Below are 7,964 nucleotides of genomic sequence, written 5' to 3'. Positions count from 1 at the left end.
GTGGGAGGTGGCAGGTGTCTCATGTTCCGGTAGTCTAAGAGTTAGAGAGTTACTTTCTATATCCCCGTGTTTTAGCACGCTCAAGAATCGTTGTAGAACATTAGTGTAGAGTTTGGTTTTTTCGTAAGTGTTCAAATCATGTCTCTGTAATATTTGTCTAATTGATGAATCGAGATCATTCTCCACAGTCGATTGGATATTCTCATGAGACGGTGTGGTTCTTAGTTTATCCAGCTGATGTTTTGGCACAAGATATAATTTCTCGGTATGTTGCATTTTTTCCTCTTCAGTTTCTAGTTATTAGACTAGTTATGAATGGGAGAGCCACACTGAGGAGGGGAAGCAAAAAACCCCCTTTTTGATTAATCATATGTCTCTTCCTGCTAATATTGATCTTTTTATTCGCTACATACTTGATTTCATTTCTTCTTCTTTTTAAAACCCTGTGCTGTTTCACAGTTAGAGGGATCTTTCCATGAAGAATATTGAGAGCTACTTCACATAGAGCTAATATCAGCTCGTCCGGGGAAGACTGAAGAATAACACGCCGTTGCTTAGGGGAGCTCTTGTATAATAACTTTAAGAGATAGAGGTTTCTGGAAAGCCTTCCGCTCATTGTTACTTTTGAACGTACACCACCGGGTAGTCTGACAGCAAATCCGTTCTGAGGCGAAATTTTTCAGGCGTCTGTGGTTTATAATCTATTAATAAGTAGCCGTAAGGACGCTCGGTTGAATCCTGATAGGCTTCGATAAAAAACTTTGTATTCCCCGGATACATCTGCCTCCCTAAAACACCAATCTGTTGTTTATCACGCGGGTTTTTAAATATTATTAAATAATTTGTATTGAGACCTATCGTTCTGGTAGATTTACCCTGGAAAAACAGATTCTGTATTAACAAAAGACAGCTGATCTTATTATGATGTATATATTGTGTAAAAATCTTTTCCACCTCAGCGTTAGAAGCGGCTAAAGTCATAACGTCGTCCAACACGAGAAGCAAAGTTTTACCAGAAGGAAATAAGGATCCATCGACCAATGTCTTTGGTATGCCTTCAATGAATTTAATATCAAAACTATGTAACATTTCATCATACATCGGCTGCCAGGATGTATACACGTACACAAAATTATCAAACTTGACAGAACACATTTTTTCTGAATTATACATCAGAGTCTTCACAAAAAAAGTCTTTCCGCTACTGGTAGACCCGGCGACAATTGCTGAAAACGGGTGTTGTAACCTCGAATCGAACACATCTGTTTCATACATATTTTCAAAAATATGACTAGAACCCGTAAGGCAGCGTTGTAAAGTCTGATTGAAGCACACGCTTGTCATACACCACTGAGATTTTTTTCAGATGTGATCTGTTAGATAAGGTGAGGTGACGTTTGTTCCGAATAATGCTGTGTGTGTGTGCTGACAGGTGCAACTTGTCACCTGTCTCAACATAACCACGCACAAGGGCAGTGAGACTGTCTAACGTCACTATTTCAGCGTTCTCTGCTGTTAACGTGATCCCTTTAGCTTTGAGACATGAACGGCCCTTGTTTGTTTTAAAAGCATAAGATTTCGGACCGGACGAAACGAATTGAATAATATGTTCGCCAGAATCTAACTCGCTCGTTAGCTGTCCTAAATACGGACCCGTCTCAGGGATCCAATCCTCGGGTTTTGAAACAAAAACAACGGAATCTGTATCGACATACAGAACACGTCGCCCTAATTTATCCAAAAGATTGTAGAGGGCTAAACGGGCATACGCAGTGGTAAAAGCCCCGATGAAAATGTTAACATCGCGTGTGGGGCAGGGGTCTTGAGTAGGAGAACTCCATTGAATTAATCCCACCGTTTCAGATACGAAGGAGAAGTGACGTAATACGTGTGCGCGACTGAATAAAAGCTTGCTGAACTCTTGTGAGTCTGTCAGAAGCTCAGTGTGTGGTAGGTGAGATCTGAGACAAAACCTACCCCAGAGCGTATTTAAAATTAGTTTCGCTATGGATCTTTTTGCAGAATTATGATTTATTTTAGAAGGATCCAACTGAATCCCCTCCTTATCGAGATAATCAGATACGTAAGATTGTTTTTCGCTCTCCGTCACTACATTGACAGGGTAGCCCGAGGCTTCCTGTTTTAGTTTGAGGAACGTTTTGACATAGTCTCTGAACAATGTGTCAGATGTCTCTGGAAAATGCCAGATCTCGTGTATTTTCACCACGCGATAACCGTGTTGAATAGCTTTCTCGAGCTCGACACTCACCCATGTCCCCGTAATAGCACGAAGATCATCGCCGTGAGTGCATTGTGTGTCGTGGATCTGCTGCTCGGCACATGATCTGCAAAGAGGAAACATCAACTTCCCTCCGCACCTGTAAGGTAAAACTGGATGGTACAGTCCACGCGGGGGGAGAACTATCGCTTTTATGAGACCAAAATAATTCTCTATCGGCTCAAAATCCTTGAAAAGAATTTTGGGGTGGCCTACAGGATAGGTTTTAGTAGACTGAACGTACGGATAGAGAGAAGTGAAATCAAAATAATCGATTCTCTCATCTTCAGCTACTCTGTGATAGAGTTTGAACGCATTCGTTCTACCCCCATAAAGCGCGTCACGTGGGTAGAGCCGGGTGGGGGGCTGGTAGGTACGTGTGAACTGTATGACGTCAGGGTCTCTTTGTTTCAGCTCATCCCATTCACACTCCCACATAGTGATGACGCGCATGCCATACACTCTCCGGAGACTCTCCAGTTTGCTCTCACACTGTCTCCTTAGATCACCAAAAGAGACTTTTGATAACGGATTTATTTCGTATGATTTAAAGCGACAATAATGCCCGTGGAAAAAACAACCCATAAACTCCAGAGCTGTTTTAATACCGTCAGAAGTTTCATAATATCCGTCGATATGATATGGCCCAACCTGCCGCTCGCCATAATTTAATGCGTGTTGCACCTCCACGTTTTGACTCGTCCTGACATACTCAAGCCATTGGATGGATGCGTTTGAAAATGTCTTAAACTGATTAATATAGGCGTGACTATGTGTAAGCGCTAACGTGTCACGCGAAAGGAAATTTGTTTTGAAAGTTTTCATACACACGCCGGGTAATGTAATTGATCTAAACGGATCAATGTTTGTGAAATTGATAAATTCAGCTCTGTATCTCACACATGCGTCGCGTAGTATAACAACATCATTTTTACAGTAGAAGGCCAGCTCTTTTTTAAAATCAAAGATCTCACGGGATACATCTTCGTACCATGTGTCAAAAGTGACACGTTCGCTCTGGCTCATGGCCTCGTAGCCGTAAAACTCCTTTGGAGGATAGGGGCCGATATAGGCTGCATTTTCCGGTTTATTAAAGAGGTGAGGAAAGTGACCCTTGCTTCGTTCCTCCAAGTTAAGGGCTGCTGGTATTTTTGCTAGTTTAAAGGGGATAAATTGCCACGAATCGATGAAACGTAGTTTAAACGTAGTATCATACATGTATAGAATTCTACAGCCCTGGAGAATGAGTTTTGGAGTTAAGCCCTCTCCAACAAGATAATTGACAATTAAATAGTTATCAAACCCTGATGAATTGTGAGCTATAAATGTATATCCTTCATATTTCGGGCGTCTATAATGCTTAATTAGAGCAGCGACGCAGTCTTGCCCTCCGGCTTCAAACGTCTCTCCCCCCTGACTGATGGCACAAACATAATTTGCTATATGTTTTCCATCTTGAACGAATGTTTCAAAATCATAATAAATGTATTTTTCATCGTACTGTTCAGGTTTTAGAGGTTGAATGTAACACTCGTGAGTCCCTTCACTCGCCAAAATTTCACAACAATGTATGCAATACTCTGGAGAGCATTTATGAGGTTTTTTATTTTTCTCATCATTTTGCGAAGGTCTATACACGACGTGGCATTTTGAACAAAATTTCACAGATTTACACTGAGATCTTTCATTGCGGGCCTGTGGTTTTTTATGTGATTCGTAACAAAAACTGTTTCTACAGAATCTCAGGCATTCTGCACATTGTCTTGTTCTGGTCGTATACGAACGACATTCGGAAGTCATACATATTTTACAAACGAACTGACACTCGTGTGTTTTTCTATCTTTATGGCCTCTAAAACAGTACTCGCAGACGTACGACGCTCCTATAAATCCGGTTAAATTTTTTATGAGATGAAAATGTCCCTCGTGCAGAAATAGATGTGCTGTTTTTGCGTGTAATTCGTCTGTGTTTTTGTGTACCACCAGCGCCCCAGAAGAATCCCTGTAAAAAACTACAATTTTTATGTCTAATTTATCTTCAAAAACAGATAAATTGTGAAGACCTATCTGCTCGTGTGTCTTGAACCCACATCCTGTGTGAATGTCCATCGCAGGTGCGTGCAATTCTTGATCTGTGAATTTGGGATTGAGGAAATATGCTAGACAGTAACTCAAACACATTTCGTTATCGATATTAAACGGACTAAATAAATGCATTTTATTCCTAGTAATACTCTCGCTGATAGCTATGTCAGTAATCTTCCTCCGTCCGCCCCCTGTTTTATCTCGCACGATCGATATCTGTAATGTTAAAGTTGCATCACCGGCCACATCATTATTACTCTGGGCAGCTTGTTCAATCTGATTTATGAATATTGAAGGGTCATGGTTATTATCGGGAGTTAATACTGCATTTACAGACCCCGGTAAACTCTCCCCAGCAAGCGCAATGTTTATGAAACCTCTTTCACCAGCCAGCTGTTGTGAAAAGGCAATCGTATCGTTAAGAATGGTATGAAGATGTGAATTATATTCTATAAAGTCAGTGGTCTGTATTTGACTGAGATCTAACGGTCTCTCCCAGCAAACATTGGTCCGACGGCAACGTCGTGTCCCTGGCCAAAAATAGTCGCGGTAGGACGGCATAAATCGGTAAAAGTATGTAACACAGAACATTCTTAAAAATGCACTCAGATACATTTGTACCTGTCTACAGTTCTCTCCGGTTGCATGTATAATAGTTACTTTGACTTTTAGCTATGTGTAGTTCAATATATACCCTGTTGTGAATCCGTCGTAAGAGGACGTCACTATGGTGACGTCTTTTACACGTGCATTTATAGTCCATGATGACCCTCTATGAAATCATTGTGAAATATGCAGAAGCTGCTTACACCTTGCATGGTTAATACTGCAATAATTAATTTAAGTGCCCCAAGTAGTTTTTAAGAGGTTGTGAATAGACGTCCACTGACGTCCCGTACACGTCCAGTCAAGACCCATAAAAAAAACCTTTATGAAATACAAGATTTAGCCTATATTTAATTTATTTTGAATATAGGCTAAATATATTTAAAATCACAAAGTGCTCTGTGTGGTTAAGTGATTGTGAACCCACTGCATTTTAGTCATTATTTCAACCCGTTTTATGTATTCGTTGTTATTATTTTTATGGAATGTAGCCTATGCATATGTAAAACAGTAATATATCCTATAACCATTAAGTCTGACTTGAACTGTGCTGCCAAGATGTAGTAACAAAAGATATTAATAAATCTAGCGATATTTCAAAATCCCGCGATATTATAGATTATCTCGCGAGATAGCGTTCCGTTCTCCAGTTCCTGTCTACATTACAACCACGAGGAGAAGAGGACTTGCGGAGAGAGTTTGATATATTATTAAAAATCTACTGTTGGGTAAGTACATTTTGTAGTATTTGATAAATTTACTTGAGTTTTACTTGTTTAACATGAAGGAACCGAAAGAAATGAGGCCCACGTTGTCAACAGAGAATTACTTGAGTTTTGGCTAATTAGCTAGTAGGCTAAACGTTACTTTCAACTTAAACACGTTTAATTATACAGCACAAGTTATTACTGTAACCTATTAATGTAGCCTTTTGAGAGTTTCTTTCAGAAAGTAATGCTTCCATCCCCCACTAACACCCATTTAGAGCAGAACATCTTTTATAGAGTAAAATAAAATGTAATGCATGTTGATTACATTTTTCTTATGTTTAACTCATGATTCATTCATCTTGTTGCATGTTTTTATTTATTTTTTATTGAGCTGTGAGATCATTTTTGCAATACATTTTGAAAATAAGTGCATGTCATTTACCTCAAATTTTTCCTATTATTTTAAAAATAAATATATTCTCTTCCCTCAGATGCTGTGAATAGGTGGACTCTGAGATTGATGCAGCAATAGCAGAACACCTGAATCACTCTCCAGGAAGAGCTGTTGGTGATGGTTACAAAAAATTACAAACAAAATAACTACTTTAATGTGTTTAAGGGATAGTTCCCCCAAAAATGAAAATTGTTGTCATTTACTCACCCTCGTGTTTCAAACCTGTATACCTTTCTATGTTCTGCTGAACAAAAAGATGTCTAACCCTTGTTTAACCCTCTTAATTTGGGAATTAAGAGGGACTCCACAGACCCCAGGCAACAAAATGTAATTTTATAAACTATGTTTATTAATGTTTTTACTCAACATCTGTGCAGTTTTTGGAGAATTTATAATAATTGTTAAATTTATATAAATAAATTAAAACACAAAATCAGTTTATGTAAAATTCACTTTATAAAAGACCCAAAATTCTAACTTTCATTCGTGGGGATAACATGGATAATTTGACATTGTTTAGTGTAAGATTTTTGCCCATCCTTTGGAAAATACAGTTTTATAATAATAATAATAAAAAAAAGACTTTTACCAGTAAATGGCTGCAAAGCTCCACTATTTGCTTACTATGTGACTGACTGAAAGACATTTTTCACAAGTATCTTACAGTTGGATTCATATCTAAATGTTATGAAATCACAATTATAACAATTAAAATTAATTAATTTAGTCAAAGTTTAGTATTTTTTTTGTACTGAATTTTTTTTCAATGTTACATTATGATTAGAATCAAACCAGAGTCTTTAGAATTTATCATTTTATTTCAAACATCTGATTTTCTTATAATTCTACAAATTGAATGTACACTTCAGTTACTAACTGTAACAGAACAAAAATTTACAGAAATTAAGTTATTACATATTGAGTAAACAATACACAACATGAACATCAAAATGCTATGAACTGAACAGCAATAACAAATTGAACAAATATTCCTGTATGTGTGTGTTTGAGCATGATCATTTTGCATTGTGGATGTTTTATGCATTGTTGGAAGTGTGCCACTTCATTTCTGTATGCATGTTCTGTTGTTTTTGAGGATGAAATTTGTTCTAAGCAGCCTGAGTGTGACTTTTTTTTGTCACACGAACATAAAAACAGATATCAATCCAATTAATTGTTTTTATTTGTAGATTTAGAGAGTGTTGACAACCGTACAAAGTCTCATGCCATTTGCACAAAGGGAACTTTTTATTTGAGCAAACGTCCATTGGGGTCAGAAAAGACCCTTGAAGAATGTTTGTAACCAAGTAGTTCTCACCTCCCATTAACTACCATAATCATTTTTCCCTACAATGGTAGTTAATGGGAGGCGAGACCTGCTTGGTTACAAAAGAATTTTAAAACATCTTTGTGTTCAGCAGAACATAGAAATGTGGAATGTATAGGTTTGAAACGTGAGGGTGAGTAAATTAATTTTAATTTTTGGGTGAACTATCCCTTTATATAATGATAATTCAGTATTTTGTAATTGTTATTTTAGTTTGGTTAATGGATGTTAAACATTAATGAAAGAAGAAAATCTGTGGCTGTTCAAAAAAATAAAATGTTTTGCTAAATCAGAACATGCTTCTTTTTGCTTATGTCCACAAATGTGTTCTTGTTTGTGATGTACACGTGATTAAAACGTTTCATGGACGTTCAGGTCTGACTGGACCGATTTTGAACCTTTTTAGAACCTGTCAAAATGTGAAAACCAAGACATAATTGATTGCATTTTACGATGTTACACAATGGGTGTGTGATTATTTTATATACACACTTAAATTATGCA

At 37.6% G+C, this 7,964-nt stretch overlaps 1 long non-coding RNA gene across 1 annotated transcript; it reads left to right on the top strand.

The window, feature by feature from the left end:
* The first annotated feature begins 5,575 nt into the window (after nt 1-5,575).
* On the top strand, nt 5,576-7,755 carry LOC307142004. Its single transcript, XR_013818407.1, has 2 exons — nt 5,576-5,697; nt 6,171-7,755. It is a non-coding gene; the product is annotated as an uncharacterized lncRNA (long non-coding RNA).
* The last annotated feature ends 209 nt before the right edge of the window (nt 7,756-7,964 follow it).

The sequence above is a fragment of the Gobio gobio genome (genome assembly GCF_949357685.1).
Source record: "Gobio gobio genome assembly, chromosome: 2".
NCBI lineage: Eukaryota > Metazoa > Chordata > Actinopteri > Cypriniformes > Gobionidae > Gobio > Gobio gobio.
Note: the sequence above shows the minus strand (reverse complement) of the source record. Positions and strands in the feature narration are given on the sequence as shown.